We start from the raw sequence: 20,917 nt of genomic DNA on the forward strand, positions 1-20,917 counted from the left end.
TGAATCCATTAATGGTACAAAAAAATAAGTGGTTGTTCTCAGAGTCCCATTGCTAATCATCTGTATAAAAGCTCACTCCAACATAGAACTCTCCATCTTGATCCTATGAATAAACAGTAAGTAGGAATGTAAACAGCAGCAAGAGGAATCTAAACCCTATAAATTTTGAGCATCATAACTGTGGGGACCCAGCAGGGTAAAAGTATAGAGGATGAAACGCATTAGTCAAACAGTGGGAAATCTCTCAGTAAATGCACCAGTTATGGAAGAAAATAGCAGCACCATCGTTAATTATAAAAAATATATAGATGATAATATACTTGCAAAGCCTGCATGGCTAAATGAAGTTACATCAACATGTATTAGTCTTTTTTTTTAAATGACAGAATTAATACTTTCATCAAACATTACTTACAATGTTATGTAGCCTGAATGAGTTAATGTGCAATTCTTCATAATATTTATGCTTTTACCTTTGATTGGCCCTATTAGCTATCATAAGTAGCTTTATCACAGGTTCTGTAATTTAGAGCTGGGGCTGAAGAGGGGAAGATTTTTCTGAAAAATTCAGAGAGTATAACAGGAATGACAAATATGGAAGTAGTTGCAGTCTTTTCTATGAACTCCTTTCCAACTGAAAGAATATTAACTGTGGAATTACTGAAAGGGCGATGGGCATGGAGGCAGGAGAAGAAATATTAGTTAAAACACTCAGCATGTGATGGGCATTCTGGTTATCCCCAGTCATGTATTACCTCATTGATTCTGCACAAACCCCAGAGAGGTCAATATTGTCTTATTTTTCAGATTAAGAAATCTAACATATAAAAAAAAAAAAAAAGAAATCTAACATAGAGTGTGGCTAAGTGAGTCTCTGGATGTCTTAGAAGTGATAAATGCTAAACAAACAAACACAAACAAAATCCCAAAACACAGGGCTCTGTGAACGGTCCCTTACTGTGTCCCTATGTTGCAGACTTGTCCAAAACCAAAGTCCAAACCAAACCCAGTCCAGAACCAAAAAGCTTTTGCAGTTTATGCTTTAGGCCTATGCTGGTTACAGGGTACATGCTATGTTTTTACCTTATTATTTACTGTGAAATAATGTAGAGAATTTCTTTGATCATACTTGTCAAGGCAAAGCTCCCTTTTGGCTTTATTTTATTTTATTTGCCTACTTCAACCCATGTTCTGCCTTTTTTTGGAGTCCACGGCACGGATGGAGTCGAGGACCAAACCAGGCCCTGACTTGTGTCTCCTTTAAAGTCCGGACGCCTTGACAAGGGGTTAAGGACGGGAAAGTTGAGTAACACTGAGAAAGGGTCTGTGCTACGTGTCGTGCGCTCGCCTACGTGACTTACGCGCTCGCCTACGTGACTTACGCGCTCGCCTACGTGCCTTCCCACACGCTCTCCCTACAGAAGGGAACAATGTGGTCAGGGTCATGAATTCTTAGTTGGTCCTTGTTGTTCCGTACCTCCCATAACCCACTCCCTGGTTGATTGTCTTGCTAATGGCATTAACCATAACTACCTGGCATCACGAGGTTTGCTTGTAGTTAATGTAAACTTGTTATAGGAACTTGCGGTCATCTGACTAGGTACTGATGTATTACTCCTATTGTGGTCTGCCTTATAAATGCTTGTAAGATGTGGAATAAAATCGGCACTGTTGGACATCATTCTCGGTGTCCCTCCTGCCCCCATCTCTTGTCTCTTAATTTCTTTTCACCATCCTCTTACCCTCAAGTTTCCTGGTCGATTTGTCGCGCCAGCCGTGACAGCCTTTAATCTCCTTTCTCCTGTTGGGCCTCCTTTCTCCTATTGTGCCTTACGTCTTTTCCATACGTGTCATACAAATATATGTATATGGCCTTGAGAAACATATACAGATCTTCCTTGACTTACAATGGGGTTATGTCCTGATAAACCCATCATGGGTTGGAAAGATCAGAAGTCAAAAAGGCACTTAATACACTTCATGTCTCAGACATCCTGAGTCTCAGACACCCTGGGGTCTTCCTTGTAGCTTGAATGTGCTCGGAACACTTACATTAGTGAACAGCAGGGAAACACCACCATCTTATACAAAGCTATTTTACAATAAAGTGTTGGATATTTCATGTAAGCTATTGAATACTGTATGCACAGTTAAAAACAAAATGGCTGTATGGGTACAGAATGTAAGGGTACTGATTGTTTACCCCTGGGACCCTGTAATTACTTGGGAGCTGTGGCACCCTGCCTCTTGCCCAGTATAATTACAGAGGCTCGCACTGTATGTCACTAGTCTGGGGGAAGAACCAAACTCACAATTTGTAGTAATTTTCTAGTGTATACATATTGCTTTCACACCACTGTGAAGTAAAAATATCATAAGTCAAATTTCCTAAGTTGGAGATTATGTGTATTGCTGTTTCTATGTGTCTTTTTCAGGTGAAAAGTCTTATGGAATAAGTCTCTTTCATGCTTGTCTGTTTAGCTCTATATAAATTTAAATCTTTGTGCTCGGCTTCTAGATAGTAGTCTATCATTAATGCATAACTTGGTGCTTTCCACAAGGAATTCTGTTCTTTTACAAGACTATTATTTATGAAGTTTCTGTTTGTTAATATAGAGGCTAATCTTTACTATTTATTATTTCTGCATCTATGGCGATAATCACTTCATTCTCTTCTATCCTTAATGTAATTGTTTATATTGATAGTTTTTGCCATGTTCAATTATCCTTTTCTTCCTGGGAAAAATCCCTACTTGAAATTTAATATTATTTTTACCACAGTTTCAGTTTGGGTTAAATAAAATTTTATTTGGAAGTCTTGTATGGATTAACTGACCCAGAACTTAATTATCTTTCTCTCTTTTTCTCTATCTCTGTTAAAGAGATTGCAACAGCCTTAAAACACAAGGTACAATGTTCACGTAAGCACTTAACAAACTTTGAAGAAACCATCAGTCCTATTCCCTTTCTCCAAAAGTAACCTGTGTCAATTTGTGGAAGCATTGTTAAGTATTTAGCTTTTCAGGAAAATATTGTATGTGCTTGCCAGCTTGTAGGCCTTTATCTGTCATCTATATGTGTGTGAAATTTTTTCACACAATTTTATTTACATAAATAGGATTGCAATGTACATGTGGCTTTTTACCTTGCACTTTGTGATGTTTGTGGATATTTCCCTACATAACTACAACCTACATGTAGAGATCTACCTCATAATATCCTCATTTAAGTATTCTAACAGATATTCATTTGGTTGTCAATTTTTGGTTGTAACACACCTGTTAAAAAACCTTGTACATGTGTTGTACATGCATTAAAAAACCTTGTACATGTGTGTTGCTACATCCATAGGCTAAATGCCCAGAAGAGAAAATGCTGAACAGGCTGAAAATTCTGATTACAAAATCGCAAATATTATAAAAAGTGTTATTAATTCTCTTTGATATACACATATAAACTGTTTAAACATGAAAATGATTCCTCTTTTGCACTTTAATAAACATGAATTTTAGTAATCACTGTTCAACTGCAGAAGTTTTCAAAAACTGGAAAAGTTCAACTTCAACTGGAAAAGGTTTTCAAAAACCTTTCTTATAAGTACATTAAGTAGAATTCATCTCACTAACAATGACAACAAATATTCAAAAAAAGCATCTGTGAAATACCTTTAGGATTAATGTATTTATTGACTTTTCAAACTAGAAGAGACTCACTCAACACTCCTCATGTACTGCTGAGAAAACTGGGCCCAATTAAGTAAATAATTTGCTAAGTAAGTTTGACCCCTTACTAGGAGAGTATTCAGTCTGAAACGAGTGTGCTTCAACTGTTTGCATAGCAAATTGAGAGTCACTCATATTTCCTAGGTAGCTATCGCCATTTAACTTTATTAACAAGGCAATTACATGTGCACAAACACTTTAAAATATATTTTTAAAAAGTCATAACGGGACGTTTATAGCTAGTTGTTTTCAACGGGTGGGACTCAGAATTGGTTTCCTTGAGACCCTGCATTCTGCTAATAACTACTAAGATTTCTTAATAAATTTTCTCCAAAATATTTCTATAATTTTATGTCCCTAAAATATAACTTGTAAGTTATTACAATTAATACGCAATAAAACATATTATATACAGAATTTGAGAAAAAATTTGGCTTTTTTATACCGTCATGGTAGAATATGGGTTCCTAGATTTAAAAAGAAATTTAAGTGTGTTATTAGAGGTTAGCAAAAACCAAATTATTTCTACTGCTAAATTATAGACTGAAATTAAATTTTTCTGTGGACACATCTGTTCTTCCTGTACCCTTTCCGATTTCACTGTCCTCATTCTCCATGAGGAACCCACACTTTCAGACTATCTCCACACTCAGGTCCCTGGAGAGAGAAAAGATAGCCTCAGACTGAGATGCTAGGCAAGCAGAGCTCTCCAATTAAAAATCCCTTTGCAGAGCAATCAGAGCTTCCAGACATGCCCCTCTCCTGGCTTCGTGGAGTTTCCTCGCAGTATGGCCCCCAAACGCCAGTCTCTGCTCCTGCCTCAAAGAACGAAATCGAGACTGCCTCCTGCCCCCAAGCCAGGGTAGACATCAACATCTCAATACTTGCGTAAGGGAGAAAAACAACAGCAAGAAGCAATTGAACATATTGATGAAATACAAAATAAAATAGACAGACTTAATGAATAAGCCAGTGAGGAGATTTTGAAAGTAGAACAGAAATACAACAAACTCCGCCAACCATTTTTTCAGAAGAGATTGGAATTGATTGCCCAAATCCCCAGTTTTGGGGTAACAACATTTGTCAACCATCCACAAGTGTCTGCACTGCTTGGGGAGGAGGATGAAGAGGTGCTGCATTATTTGACAAGAGTTGAAGTGACAGAATTTGACGATATTAAATCAGGTTACAAAATAGATTTTTATTTTGATGAAAACCCTTACTTCGAAAATAAAGTTCTCTTCAAAGAATTTCATCTGAATGAGAGTGGTGATCCATCTCCAAAGTCCACTGAAATCAAATGGAAATCTGGAAGGGATTTGATGAAACATTCAAGTCAAACACAGAATAAAGCCAGTGGGAAGAGACAGCATGAGGAACCAAAGAGCTTCTTCACCTGGTTTACTGACCATTCTGATGCAGGCGTAGATGAGTTAGGAGAGGTCATCAAAGATGATATTTGGCCAAATCCATTAGAGTACTACTTGGGTCCCGATATGGATGACGAAGAAGGGGAAGGAGAAGAAGATGATGATGATGATGATGATGAAGAAGAAAGACTGGAAGATACAGATGAAGGAGATGAGGAGGAAGGTGAAGAAGATGAAGATGATGAGGAGGAGGAGGAAGGAGAGGAGGAGGAAGGAGAAGATGACTAACGGAACACTGATGGATCCCAAACTTCCTTTTTTAATTTTCTTCAGTCCCTGGGAGCAAGTTGCCATCGTTTTTGTTTTTTCGTTTTTGTTTTTTTTCTTTTTCTTTTCCCCTCTCATGCTCATTTGCCCTGTTTTTTGAAGTCTCCTTTTTATTTCCCTTTATACCATGGTTCTCAGCTTATTTGGGGGGAAAATACCTTGAGCAGAATACAGTGGGAAAAGAATCTCTACCCCTTTTTGTTCCATTTTGGTCCCTTCCTGTCTCAACAAAAACAAAAACTTTATGGAATCAACACCACCATGCTTTGTGGGAAAAAAGAAAAACCTTCCGCTCCCTTAGCTCAGCTGGAAGCTGGAGGACTCTAGGCCCCTGTGTAGTAGTGCATAGAATTCTAGCTTTTTTCCTCCTTTCTCTGTATATTGGGCACAGAGAATACACTGTATCTCTATGTGAATATGGACAATTAGAATTTACCAACATGTACCTATCTACTTTCTCTTGTTTAAAAAAAGGAAAAAAAAAACTTTGAAAAATGGGGTTATAGAAGGTCAGCAAAGGGTGGGTTTGAGATGTTTGGGTGGGTTAAGTGGGCATTTTGGCCAACATGGCTTCTCCTTTGGCATGTTTAATTGTGATGCTTAACGGACATCCTTGCAGTTTAAGATGACATTTTAAAAATAAAACTCTCTCCTAATGATGACTTGAGCCCTGCCATTCAAAGGACAAATCAGCAGAATATATATTATATATAATGTTACATTTAACATTATTTTTTGTATACATATAGGATTTTTTCATTAAAATTTTGGGATACACTTTCTTTTGATAGACCAAAATATACCCCAAATCTAGCACATGGCTTTGTTCTAGTCTCCAGCCTGATAATATTCTCTCCTCTTTTTTTTTTCTTCTTTTTCCAATCAACTTACCTTATCAATTCCTTTCTTAGAATCTTTTTAAATTTTCGTCTTTACAATCACATTCCATCCCTTCATTGTGTTTACCCTTATTTTTGTATGTATATGTTTTTCTTTCTTTAAAATTTTGGGAGGTAGTTTCTCCTAAGAGACCAGAATACACTCAAAATCAAGTGTGTGGCTCAGTTCTAATCACTAGTCTAATAGATGTGTGTGTGTGTGTAGGTATTTTTTTCCCCCTTTTCTCCCCCTCCCCCACCCCCAGAGTTGGATCTCCTCTGATTTGGTTAGCATATATTTCCTGGGGACTTTGCCACCCTTTTAGTATTTTATTCTCTAATTCATATATTCTCTCTTTTTTAAAATATTTTATTTATTTATTTGACAGAGAGAGATCACAAGTAGGCAGAGAGGCAGGCAGAGAGAGAGGGGGAAGCAGGCTCCCTTCTGAGCAGAGAGTCCGCTATGGGACTTGATCCCAGGACCCTGAGATCATGACCTGAGCTGAAGGCAGAGGCTTAACCCATTGAACCACCTAGGTGCCCCAGCTCATTCATATACTCTTATCTGGATAAAATGACAAGGCAGAAAAACCAATCACAAAAAAAAAAAAAGAAAAAAAAATATGAACAAGAGGCAGTACCAATGGCCAGGGACCCAGGGACCTAATCAATATGGGTGTTGCTAATATATCAGAACTAGAGTTCAGAATGATGATTATCAAGAAGCTTGCTGGCTCAAAAAGGGCATTTCTGGAAAAATAAAATCCCCTTCTGGAGGAAAAAAAAAAAAAAAGAACTAAAATCTAACCAAGCTGAAATCAAAAAAGCTATTAATGAGGTGCAATAAAAAATGAGGTGAACAGAGAATTAGTGATATAGAAAATCAATTGAAGGAGAATAAAGAAGCTGGGCAAAAGTGACAAACAACTACTGGACCACGAGGGGAGAATTTGAGAGATAAGTGATACCATGAGACAAACAATATTAGAATAATTGGGATTCCAGAAGAATAAAAGAGAGGGGGGCAGAAGGTATATTGGCACAATTTATAGCAGAGAATATCCCTAATTTGGTGAAGAGAACAAGGATCAAAATCCAGGAGGCACAGAGAACCCCCTCAAAATCAATAAAAATAGGTCAAAACCCTGTCATCTAATAGTAAAATGTACAAGTCTTAGTGGCAAAGAGAAAATCCTAAAATCAGCTCGGGACAAGAAGTCTGTAACATACAATAGTAGAAATATTATATTGGGAGTAGACTTATCCACAGGGACATGGCAGGCCAGAAAGAACTGGTGTGATATATTCAGAGCACTAAATGAGAAAAATATGCAGCCAAGAATACTATATCCAACTAGGCTTTCATTGAAAATAGAAAAAGAGGTAAAAAGCTTCCAGGACAAACAAAAACTAAAATAATTTGCAAACACAAAAGCAGCCCTACAGAAAATATTGAAAGGGGTCCTCTAAGCAAAAAGAGAGCCTAAAAGTAACAGACTGGAAAGGAGCAGAGACAATATACAGTCACCTTACAGGCAATGCAATGTCACTAAATTCATATCTTTCAATAGTTACCCTGAATGTAAATGGGCTAAATGTCCCAATCAAAAGAAACAGGGTATCAGAACGGATAAAAAAAAAAAAAACAAGACCGATCAATATGCTGTCTATAAGAAACTAATTTTAGACCTACAGACACCTCCAGATTTAAAGTGAGGGGTGGAAAACAATTTACCATGCTAATGGACATTAAAAGAAAGCTGGAGTGTCAATCCTTATATCAAATAAATTAGATTTTAAGCTAAAGGCTGTAAGAGATGAGGAAGGGCACTATATCATACTTTAAGGATCTGTCCAACAAAAAGATCTAACAATTATATATATATATATATGACCCTAACATGGGAGCAGGAAACTATATAAATCAATTAATAACAAAATCAAAGAAACACATTGACAATAGTACAATAATAGTAGGGGACTTTAAATACCCCCCTCACTGAAACAGACAGATAAACCAAGTAAATGATCAACAAGGAAATAAAGGTCCACCCTGGACCAGATGGACATCACAGATATATTCAGAACATTCCATACCAAAGCAACAAAACACACACTCTTCTCTGGTGCACATGGAACATTCTCCAGAAGAGATCACATCCTGGGTCACAAATCAGGTTTCAACTAGTACCAAAAGATTGGGACCATTCCCAACATATTTTCAAACCACAATCCTCTAAAGCTAGAACTCAATCCCAAGAGGAAAGTTCGAAAGAACTCAAATACATGGAGGCTAAAGAGCATCCTACTAAAGAATGAATGGATCAACCAGAAAATTAAAGAAGAATTTTAAAAATGCATGGAAACAAATTAAAATAAAAACACACCTGATCAAAATCTTTGGGACACAGCAAAGGCAATCTTGAAAGGAAAATATATAGCGATACAAGCCTCTCTCAAGAAACAAGAAAGGTCTCAAGTATACAACCTAACCCTACACCTAAACAAACTGGAGAAAGAACAGCAAACAAAGCCTAAACCTGGCAGGAGAAGAGAAATCATAAGTATCAGAGCAGAAATCAATAAAATAGAAACCAAAAAAAAAAAAAAAGTAGAACAAATCAATGAAACTAGGAGCTGGTTCTTTGAAGGAATTAATAAGATTGATAAACCCCTGTCCAGACTTATCAAAAAGAAAAGAGAAAGGACCCAAATAAATGAAATCATGAATGAAAGAGTAGAGATCACAACTAACAACAAAGAAATACAAGCAATTATAAGAACATATGATAAGCAACTATACACCAGCAAATTTGACAATCTGGAAGAAATGGATACATTTCTAGATATATAAAAACTGTACCAGGAAGAATAGAAAACCTGAACAGACCCTTAATCAGTAAGGAGATTGAATCAGTCATCAAAAATCTCCCAAAAAACAAGAGCCCAGGGTCAGGTGGCCTCAGGGAATTCTACCAAACATTTAAAGAAGAATTAATATCTATTCTCCTGAAGCTGTTCCAAAAAACAGAAATGCAAGGAAAACTTCCAAGCTCATTTTATGAGGCCAGCATTACCTTGATCCCAAAACCAAAGACCCCATCAAAAGAGAATTACAGACCAATATCCTTGATGAACATGGATGCAGAAATTCTCGCCAAAATACTATCCAGAAGGATCTAACAGTACATTTAAAGGATTATTCACCATGACCAATGGGATTTATTCCTGGGCTGCAGGATTGGTTCAATATATATAAATCAATCAATCTGATACAATACATGAATAAAAGAAAGAACAAGAACCATATGATACTTTCAATAGATGCTGAAAAAGCATTTGATAAAGTACAGCATCCTTTCTTGATCAAAACTCTTCACAGTGGAGGCAAAGAGGGTACATACCTCAATATCATCAAAGCCATCTATGAAAAACCCACAGCAAATACCATTCTCAATGGGGAAAAACTGAGAGCTTTTCCTCTAAGGTCAGGAACACAGCAGGGATGTCCACTACCCCATTGCCATTCAACATAGGACTAGAAGTCCTAGCCTCAGCAATCAGACAACAAAAAGAAATAAAGGCATCTGAATCAGCAAAGAAGAAGTCAAACTCTCACTCTTTGCAGATGATAGGACACTTTATGTGGAAAACCCAAAACACTTCACTCCAAAACGGCTAGAACTCATATAGGAATCCAATAAAGTGTCAGGATATAAATTCAATGCACAGAAATCAGTTGCATTTCTATACACCAACAGTAAGACAGAAGAAAGAGAAATTAAGGAGTCAATTCCATTTATAAGTGCACCCCAAACCAAAAGATACTAGGAATGAACCTAACCAAAGAGGCAAAGAATCTGTACTCAGAAAACTATAAAGTACTCATGAAAGAAACTGAGGAAGACACAAAGAAATGGAAAAATGTTCCATGCTCATGGACTGGAAGAACAAATATTGTGAAAATGTGCATGCTACCTAAAGCAATCTACATATTCAATACAATCGCTATCAAAATATCATCCTTTTTTTTTTTTCAAAAAGAAACGGAACAGATAATCCTAAAATTAATATGGAACCAGAAAAGACTCTGACTAGTCAGAGGAATGTTGAAAAAGAAAGCCAAAGTTGGTGGCATCACAATTTCAGACTTCAAGATCTATTACGAACCTGTCATCATCAAGACAGTATGGTACTGGCACAAAAACAGACACATAGATCAATGGAACAGAATAGAGAGCCCAGAAATGGACCCTCAACTCTACGGTCAACTAATCTTCGACAAAGCAGGAAAGGATGTCCAATGGAAAAAAGACAGTCTCTTCAACAAATTGTGTTGGGAAAATTGGAAAGAAGAATGAACCTGGATCATTTCCTCACACCACACACAAAAATAGACACAAAATGGATGAAAGTCCTCATTGTGAAACAGGAATTCATCAAAATCCCGAGGAGAACATAGGCTGCAACCTCTTCGACCTCAGCCACAGAAATGATGTTTCCTAGAAACATCACCAAAGGCAAGGGAAGCAAGGGCAAAAATGAACTATTGGGACTTCATCAAGACCAAATGCTTTTGCACAGCAATGGAAATAGTCAACAAATCAAAAGACAACTGACAGAATGGGAGAAGATATTCACAAATGATATATCAGATAAAGGACTAGTATCCAAAATCTATAAAGAACTTATCAAACTCAACACCCAAAGAATAAATCATCCAATCAAGAAATGGGCAGAAGGCATGAACAGACATTTCTGCAAAGAAGACATCCAGATGGTCACCAGAGAAATGAAAAATTATTCCACATCACTCAGCATCAGGGAAATACAAATCAAGACCGCAATGAGATACCACCTCACACCAGTCAGAATGGCTAAAATTAACAAGTCAGGAAACAACAGATGTTGACAAGGGTGTGAAGAAAGGGGAACCCTCCTACACTGTTGGTGGGAATGCAAGGTGGTGCAGTCTTTCTGGAAAACACATGGAGGTTCTTCAAAAAGTTGAAAATAGAGTACTCTCTGACCCAGAATTCGCACTACTGGGTATTTACTCAAAGATACAAATGTAGTGATTCGAAGAGGCACATGCACCCAGATGTTTATAGCAGCAATGTCCACAATAGTCAAACTACAGAAAGAACCTAGATATCCATCAACAGATTAATGGATAAAGAAGATGCAGCTTTATATATAGAATGGAATACTTTTCAGCCATTAAAAGAAATGAAATCTTGCCATTTGCAATGACAGGGATGGAACTAGGGGGTATTATTCTGAGTGAAATAAGTTAATCAAAGAAAGACAATTATCATATGGTCTCTCTGATATGAGGAGTTTGAGAGGCAGCATGGGCAGTTTGGGGGGATAGGGAAGGGAAAAAAATGAATCAAGATAGGATCAGGAGGGAGACAAACCACAAGAGTCTCTTAATCTCACAAAACAAACTGAGGGCTGCTGGGGGAAGGAGGATAGGAAGAGAGTGGTTGGGTTATGGACATTGGGTGGGGGTATTTGCTGTGGTGAGTGATAAATGTGTAAGCCCGATGATTCACAGACTTGTATCTCTGGGACAAATAATATATTATATGTTAATAAATATGATTAAAATCTCTCTGCATTATCCAAGTGAACTTCAGAGAAATGGCAAAGCTTGTCACATGTCAATAAAATACTGGGGTGTCTGAGTGGCTCAGTCCATTGGCCATCCAACACTTGTTTTCAAGTTGTGGGGTCAAGAACTGAATTGGGCTCAGAACAGTTTGCTTGTGAGCTCCCTCTGCTCCTCCCCCAGCACATATGTGCAGGCGCGTGCACACATACTCTCTCAATCTGTCCCAAATAAATCTGTCCCAAATAGATAAATAAATAAAATATATTTAAAGAAGTTAATAAAATACAAATTGTGAAATTTTGAGAATAGATAAGGAAAGGATTTGCACCGTAGTTAGCTGCAGGAGAAGGTAACTAATAAAATTAACTCTGTTACAGCATAAAAAGTAGTAAATACCAGGGGAAATCTTGATGAAAACTGAAGTGGGTGTAACAGTTCCCAGAATGGGTCCAAAGTTCTTATTTCATCCATAGGACTATTAAAGTTTACATAAGATTCCAGATAGAACCTCTTTTAGCCATCTGTTTATCAGAATTTTGTCAACAGAAATCGCTGTGAATTTTTCCTACATTCCAGTTAAGTATGGTCAATTTCTTGTTCCAAGCCATATCAACTCTATGTTTCTTGCCTCACAGAGAACTCAAAACAACACTGAAAGAGATAAGAAAACAGTTCTGGTACTGTCTCTTTTATCAATATAGGACTCTGCTCTTCCTATCCCTGCTTTGAGATCTTGGTTTGGATTCATGATTCTCCTGTGCCTGACTCCCTGTTGCATCTTCTGTGTTTTAGTTGTCTTGTGTACTTTGGTGAAGCTGCCAGTTCTTACATATGTATTTATTTAGTTTGTCTTGTCACACTAGATCTCATCTATATTCTGGTTACTGACCCTCCCCTGTAGTCTACGATAGTGCATTGTAATCTTGAACATGATCTGGATTGTCTGCTCCAGAATCATAAAAGGTGCCCCATGTTGTCTTCTCTTCCTTTTAAGCCAATCCCCAGAAAAACTGCAAAGACTTGAGTGGCTTTCTGGGTCTTTACGATATTGCTGAAATGCTGAGGTCTTTGTGAGATTGTCTAAAATGCCAGAGTATCACAAAGTAAACCTCTGTATGAATATGATCAATGATGCTCGCAGCTTAAGATTCTCTATGTTGTTCATATTGGAAAAGAGAGAACATATATGCCAGCTTTTAAACATTATCTGCAGGAGATATACTAGACACACATCCTTCATCTCACCAAGAGATCTGATTCAAATATGAAATGAAGAGAATATACCTGAAGTAGGGTCTATAATAATCATACATGGACAGAGCCAAGCACAGAGCTTTACGTGAAAAATTTTAATAACTCTTGAGTAATTGCAGTTTTCAAGTGTATGTGTGCATGTGTGTTTGTGTTGGGGTGCTTATTCACTAATGGAACAAAATAAAACTGTAAGGTGTTGGGTCATAGATAATAATTTACCTTATTTCAACTAAATCAAGGATTTTCTGTCTCCTCCCACACAATTATTTTTCTTTAAATTCAAAACAAAGGAATTAGCCACAACAACAAATTACCAAAAAAAAAACCCCAAAAGGAGATCTGGCCCTAATGGCTATAATAGGAAAAGAAGTCAACATGTCATAGTGGTTCAGAACTCAGGTCTTAGATCAGAAAATCATGTTTATATTTTAACTCATTATGTGACTACAGGAAGTCACCTGACGTCTGTGAATCTCAGTGTTTTCATTTCTAAAATGGGGATACTATAGTACATAGTTCTAAAAATTAGTATGAAGATATAAATGTATCTTCATAGTGTCTTTAATGTAATAATGCATATATTTATCACAATGCCTAAGTTGCATCTGAAGATCGCTAACTAATTAATATCTTAAAAACACATTACCAATTTAGACACTAGTATTTTAGTATAAATATTCTAGATTAATGGTCTTGCCAGAATATTTTAGAGATGATCAAGTATTTATTTTATTGGTCACAAATGCAAACAGTAACATGTAGACATGGATAGCCTCAATTATCTGGTGGTGGGTGGTGAAGTCTTCCTCAATGAATGTTTTCCTGCCTGATTCAACACCCCATGTATCTAATCTATTTTTAGTGCTATGTAAAAGAACAGGTTTCAAATATCACAATGTCTTTCATGTTTTTCTTTCTCTCCCCCAGCTTACTTAAAAAACTGTGTCTCCATTCAGTTAAGTTCAGTCAAGATCTTCAAAAAATAATGTGAAAGATTTGGTATAAACTCAAAGAAACCAAACAAAAACAAGTATTTATGTTTCTTATAAAAATGCATTTTCTTATAAGCCTCATTACTGAAACAGTCCATGGTATTTCATAACAGATTTTTTTTTTGAAATACAGTCAATCACATATTTCTGAGATTAAATTAATAGGGCTATTTAATTAACCCACGTCAGAGTCTAAAAGTATATTTTAGGACTTTTCCCACCATTTTCTGTAATAATGCCATTTATATGTAATTCTGCATATGCCAGCTAATATTCTAGTTGTTGTGATAACAGAATCATTTATTATTTCCCACAGCTGTTCATTCTGCAAAGTAATTTATAACCATTTCATAGTTAACATTCATGCTATCAAAAGACAAGTTGATGACTAGCATTTTATACTAGATTTTTAAAACATATTATCCAAAAAAGTAGCAAAATAAATTGACACTAGAGCACAAATCATATTGTCTGTTGTTGAATTGAATTTACCCAGTCATATAACTGCCTCATCTAAATGTTCATATGCCAAACTCTGTGTGTGTGTGTGTGTGTGTGTATGAAATCACTACCTATTATTTGATGTTTTGTAGTAGGGATTTAACATTTTTTAACTTAAAATCTCCTTATAACACAAATCTCAGCCTTCTGATAGAATAGTGAGTATAGACTCTGTTACCATAATTATTTTTTTAAAGATTTTATTTATTTATTTGACAGGGAGGGGTGAAGAGAAAGAGAGTATGAGTCAGGTGGAGAGACAGAGGGAGAAGGAGAAGCAGACTCCTCACTGAGCAGGGAGCCTGACATGGGACTCAATTCAGGAACACTGTGATCATGACCTGAGATGAAGGCAGATGCTTAACTGACTGAGCCACCCAGGTACTCTTCTGATGCAACAGTTATTAAAAACTGAGTTATTTATTATATCTCAAGCATTATGATAGGGACTTTAATATGCTACTTTATATAAGGCTTACTTTTAAATCATGCATTTAACAATGATTATCTACCATTACCTTTATTGTACAGATGAGGAAATTGATACCATGACCAAGATCATGATTATAGAGCTGGTCATTCTAACTTCAGTATCCATGTTTTCAACCACAGAGTATTTATAGCACACTAGAACATACTAGAACCATAACATAGTAGAACCTTATATCATTGTTTTCAAAAATTTTAAGGCATCATTTCTACTTTATTACCAAATACTTCCCTAATTTGATAAGCAAGTAACATACGAGGTTCTCTGTCCAAGATAAAAGATAAAAACATACAGGAATAACTTTTTATATATAGCACTATGGCTTATAAACTCACATAACTATAATCATCTTGTAAAATAACCATTATTATTACTATTAGTCTATTTCTACAAATTGTACAATTCCCTGTATAGACAAATTTATAGTTAGGGCAGAACGTTTTTGAAAATAAAACAAGCTGAAAGTTTATACCACCGATGTAGTCAGTAGACTAGTAATCCTGCAAAGTTACAACAAAATGACATCTTTGTGGAGTTTAGGTTTCCCTGTACTCATATGAAATGAACTAAAAAGATCATAGCCCAGGTCCTCTTGGTAGATGGACTGCTGTTTTGGTTTTTCCACAGAGTCTATAATAATTTTACTCAAAGGAACTCTAACCTCTCAAAAGAATCAGAACACCTCAAAATGACAGCTGTTATAGGTAGTTTTCAGGGCTCACACAAAGCACATGACAGGTATGAATTAGAAAGTTTAAAGCAACAATTTGACCTTGAAATTTCCAGTATCTGCACAACAAACTCTTACCTTACCCAAGCCGAGGCTGATACATGAATGGGATAAATATTCATAACACAGGGAGAAATGCTCACAGTACAGAAGACCACAGCCATGGACTTCTGAATCTTGTATTCTACCTGCACTGATAGCAAATTATAAGTTCTGGGTGATGCAAAGCACTGTCTGAGGCATCAGTGAGGTGTGGGATCGGGAACTGGTGATGAGATGAATCAATTTTCATGTTGCTGGCAGAATTAGTATTATACGATAAGATATCTAATATCTGAAATGGTTCTTAGGGCAGAAATTCTCAAAACTCTCAAGAGGGCACAGGTGTAGCTGTTCAAATGACACCCTGCTATAGATACATGTATCTGGTTCCTGATCCATTTCCAGATCTCCTACGGCTGGCTTAAGAGGTGTACACAAAAAAACCACTATGTAGCTAATATTACCAATATGCAGAAAAACAGATGAGAGAGGGGTTGGCTATATTTTAATAAAAGACTTTAGGAACTGGCCAAAATAAGTTACTAAGTTCATCAACAGTATCATCTGTTTGCACAGCATAGATTTTTTTTTAATTCATGGAGAGCTCAGTAAAAGCCAAATAACAAAAACAGCTTGCAGTGTTCTTATTTTCATGTATCATATGGTATTGCTTTCTCATAGCAAATGACTTTCTCTAGAGAAAACTCTATTGCTATTTTTTAACAGCGCAATCATATTAAACATATTAAAGCTGCCAGCTGGAGAATTTCAAATTTGTCAACTAGGTAAAAATGCAGATATATATATTTTTTTCTATAAAACTGATAAAGAATCCAAATACATGCCTCATATATCATGATCAGAGAAGCAAAGTCTAGCCAGATTTCAGTTTAGGTCTTAATAAATACTTATTATCTTTGTATATTTTTATTTTGTGAATTCAAAATGAGGTAAAATGCTACTCCAATACTCCTGCCTTCCCCCATTTGAGGCCGTGAATTAATAATGTCGTTACTATCATTGGTGCTCCTCATTAAGCAATTGCTGGGTATTTAACAGGATTGGAGGGGGACACATGCATACTATGTCAGGGAACAGAGGTGGGTATCGTGATGTCCTACTCTGGTGTCTTCCCTGCCTCCTTCTCCTCCCATCTCTTCTCCTCAATCGAAGGCACCAGCAGAGGTTTTAGAGCACTATTTCTTTGACTACAGCAAGGCAGCCATATGGAAGATGTCAATCAAACCTCTCAAACCCTAGGTTACGTCTCTTTCATAAAATTCAATTTCATAAGGATGGGAGATAGAATGACAGCCTCACTTACTCTGACTGCTAAAGGCCAATCAAGAGTTGAAATGAAAGCAGAAATGTTATCAAGATCACTACCATGTACTGGCAGTCACTGTAGCAATGGGTTATATCAGAAATTGCAACTAGGAATACAAGAGAATGCCATTTCAGTTGGCTACAGGAACATTTTAGAATTTGTCAGGAGGTATGCTATTTTGGGCATGGTAAATACCATGTCTTCTGTGCCCTTTAAAGTAACCATATTATTGGATTCAACACAGATATGGAGATGCTGTTCTGAAAAGAAGCAGTCATAATATTTGTTTTTCTGTTGACAGAATGTCTGCGGCTGTCCATGGGTGAATGTAATAAGAGATGATATTCTCTATCAGCTTTAGGAGTTCTACCATAGACTCCATTAATGTAGCATAGATAACTGGTATAGGCTCAAAATGATAAATTCTGTCAAGCTACGAAATGTATTTCATAGCTTAAACTTGAAAATTCAAAGCATTACAAATACTCCTAAACCATACATATGGTTTCTCTGTCCACATCTGCACAGTTTTTATACTGCTATTATTACTCAAAGCACTACTCCAAGTATTTTACAAACATGAGCTTATTTAATGAGGTAGGCAATACTATTATCTCCATTTTAAAGATGAGAAAACTGAGGCAGAGAGATTAAATTCCCAATCTCATATAGCTGTCAATCGGTGCATCCAACTTTGTCTAGAATCTGAACCTTGAACTACAATCATTTATCTCCCAAGTCATATTATAAATATACATGCATATATAATGCATGCATGTAGAGAATATATGTGTATATATGTGAATTGTTATGTATACAAATATATGTACATATATATACATAATTCATTATGCTTTGCTTCAAGAATATTTTCTTTTTAGTTTCATGAACTCATCATACCATTTCTTTTCAGTGGGTTCATTAATAAATTGATGAAATCACACAAAACATTGCCTAAAATGTTTTTTAAGTAATAGAGTTTTTTCCACTTTATGTAGCCCTCAGTATGATACCACATTCCTGCAATCCTTTCAGTCTTGTATCTCCCAGGATATGCATTTTCATTCCATAGGCATGGGTACTAAATTGGACAATATCTCTGAAGTGATGCTACATTTTAAAATGCTAATTATTTTTAAGGAGACCCAGTTAACTTATGAGCTATCCAAAGCACTGAACTACTACATCCTATCACTCAAGTTATATGTTTATACAGAGCCGGCTATAAACACAGACTTGAACCGGGTTACCTTAGTCGTATTCATAGCATGTATCACTACACAATTTAATTATTACATATACAATTAACTTATGAGTGCAAAAATATAGCTTCAAAAAAACCAAGTTTAGGGATGCCTGGGTGGCTCAGCCAGTTAAGTGGCTGCCTTTGGCTCAGGTCATGATCCCAGGTCTTGGGAGTCCTGGGATAGAGTCCCACATCCAGCTCTTTGCTCAGATGCCTGCTTCTCCCTCCTCTTGCCACTCTTACTGCTTGTGCTCACTCTCTGATTTAAAAATAAGTAAATGAAGTATTTTAAAAAATTAAAAAATAAAAAACTAAGTTTAACATATTAGAAAGACTACATAGAGGCGTTTAAATGAATTTTTAAAGGATAGTTGGAAAAACTATGATAAAAATATAAAAGGAATCTTTGCAAAATTATTTTGTAAGTCTTTGAGTTCTTATTCCACTGTAAAGAAACCAATACATAAAAATCAATAATCAATAAATTATGGATTTCTTATGTAAAAAGAACATGTCAAAACCTAGCCGGTGATTCCACACACAATTAAGAGTCCTCAGCCCTGCCTCAACAGAAAAGGCTTTTGTAGGCTGAGTTGAAATAAAATGTGCCAGGTATGCATGTATCACCTTTTTATAATTTACCCCCTTAAAAAGGTTTTGGATTAACTGACCCAGTGTCTAGAGAGAGTTGCACTGTATCATCATTCTGATAACCAACACATTTCTTGTAATTTCATGTATAAAACAAGTAACATATCTACTGCATTACACCATAATCTAGAGCACTGAAATGATTTCCATAGATCTTAATTCATGATATTGTTTAGGAAAGATAAATGCTGACCATTATCTCACACCTTGGAGCATACAGAAGCCAGTCACCATGTTCACTTCCTTTATGAAAAAGATTTGAATTTTTTTTATATTATCAATTGTTTTTTATGGTACCATAAATCATTAATCAGGACTCTCCATTCACTTGTTATGCATTTGACAATCACAGCAGGACTATCAGGTTCTATCAGGTTCTAGAACTGTATTATTTTTCAAAGTCTGACAGTAATTCTGACCTTTTCCACGTATATCATAAAAACTAGTTTATTGGCAAGGCTTCCTGAGATTTAAAATCTGCTTTTTCCTAGAGTTGGAGGTTTCAAAGAATGTTAAAATGTCCATGTTATCCATGTAATTCCCTTATAGTTAGGTTGAAATTTCTTAATTCTTCAAGTATGCTAATCAGAGAAGAGAAAAGCTTGAAGATGATGATTAAGTTGCCCTTTCTCTTTATTTTAAAGATTTGGTAATTAAAGCCAAGAACTGTGTGCATGTGTTTGTGTATGCACTGACATGGATATATACAGAGTTCCTTATATATAAATAAAGTGAGAAACCAGCTACGTCTCACCCATATACACAGAGTTTTACCTAATAGAGAGATTATACTAAAAAATGTTACAGAAAATTTATAAGGAATTATTTGTCAATAAAAATCTTCAAACTTTTTCTTCATATAAGGTACCATTAGGAGCACTATGGGTCACATGCTATAACTTTGATTCAAAAAGATATTAAATTATGCGGACTATATTTCCTTCACACGTGAACAATCAAGTCCACAAAATAAAAACCAATCTAACCAAGTCTCAAAATAATGGTTTTTCCTGTTTTGCCTGCCTTTCTTTCTTTCTTTCTTTCTTTCTTTCTTTTTAAAGATTTTATTTATTTATTTGACAGAGATCACGAGTAGTCAGAGAGGCAGGCAGAGAGAGAAAAGGAAGCAGGCCCCAGCTGAGCAGAGAGCCCGATTTGGGGCTCGATCCCAGTATCCTGGGATCATGACCTGAGCGGAAGGCAGAGGCTTTAACCCACTGACCCCCCAGGTGTCCCCTGCTTGGCCTTTTTAGTCTCAATGTTTGTTATTACTGTTGTTTATTTTGTTTATTTTCTTTCATTCTCTCTGACTGGCTTCATTTGCTTCACTAACAATCACATTTCACATTTCACTTTAAGGAAACAGTGTCAGTCGCAGACCCCAGTCCCTGGGCTCCAGCTGAGCCCTGCAAAGTCCACCATTGGTCATGCAGGTTACTGACACGACACCACCATGGTGTTGTACTCTCTTGCCACTTTCCCATTCCTTGTTGTGCTAAGGGGGTTGATCACCTTGTGGATAGGCCAAGTCTAAACTCTCATATGTAATTATAGTCCTGTAAATGCATAGAGAATCAAGCCATATCATGGTGGGAATTAGAAATCAGCCTAGTCAGTAAAGCACAATCTACTAATTACTTGCACTGATGGCTTCTCTGGAAGAAAATAATCATGGTCTTTTTGATAAAAGGTGAATAAAATTGCTTGAACTCCCCTTTGTTATCTCATTTCAAAATAAGTTGACAATTTTAGACGTTTCAATGTACC

At 36.3% G+C, this 20,917-nt stretch overlaps 1 protein-coding gene and 1 pseudogene across 2 annotated transcripts in view; one reads left to right on the forward strand and one right to left on the reverse strand.

Annotated features, from left to right (window-relative positions):
• Positions 1–20,917, reverse strand: part of NKAIN2 (sodium/potassium transporting ATPase interacting 2) — a 999,851-nt gene that overhangs the window by 528,289 nt on the left and 450,645 nt on the right. The gene's annotated exons all lie outside the window — the stretch shown is intronic.
• Positions 4,496–5,666, forward strand: LOC122907022 (annotated as a pseudogene).

Source organism: Neovison vison, chromosome 1 (genome assembly GCF_020171115.1).
Source record: "Neovison vison isolate M4711 chromosome 1, ASM_NN_V1, whole genome shotgun sequence".
Lineage (NCBI taxonomy): Eukaryota > Metazoa > Chordata > Mammalia > Carnivora > Mustelidae > Neogale > Neogale vison.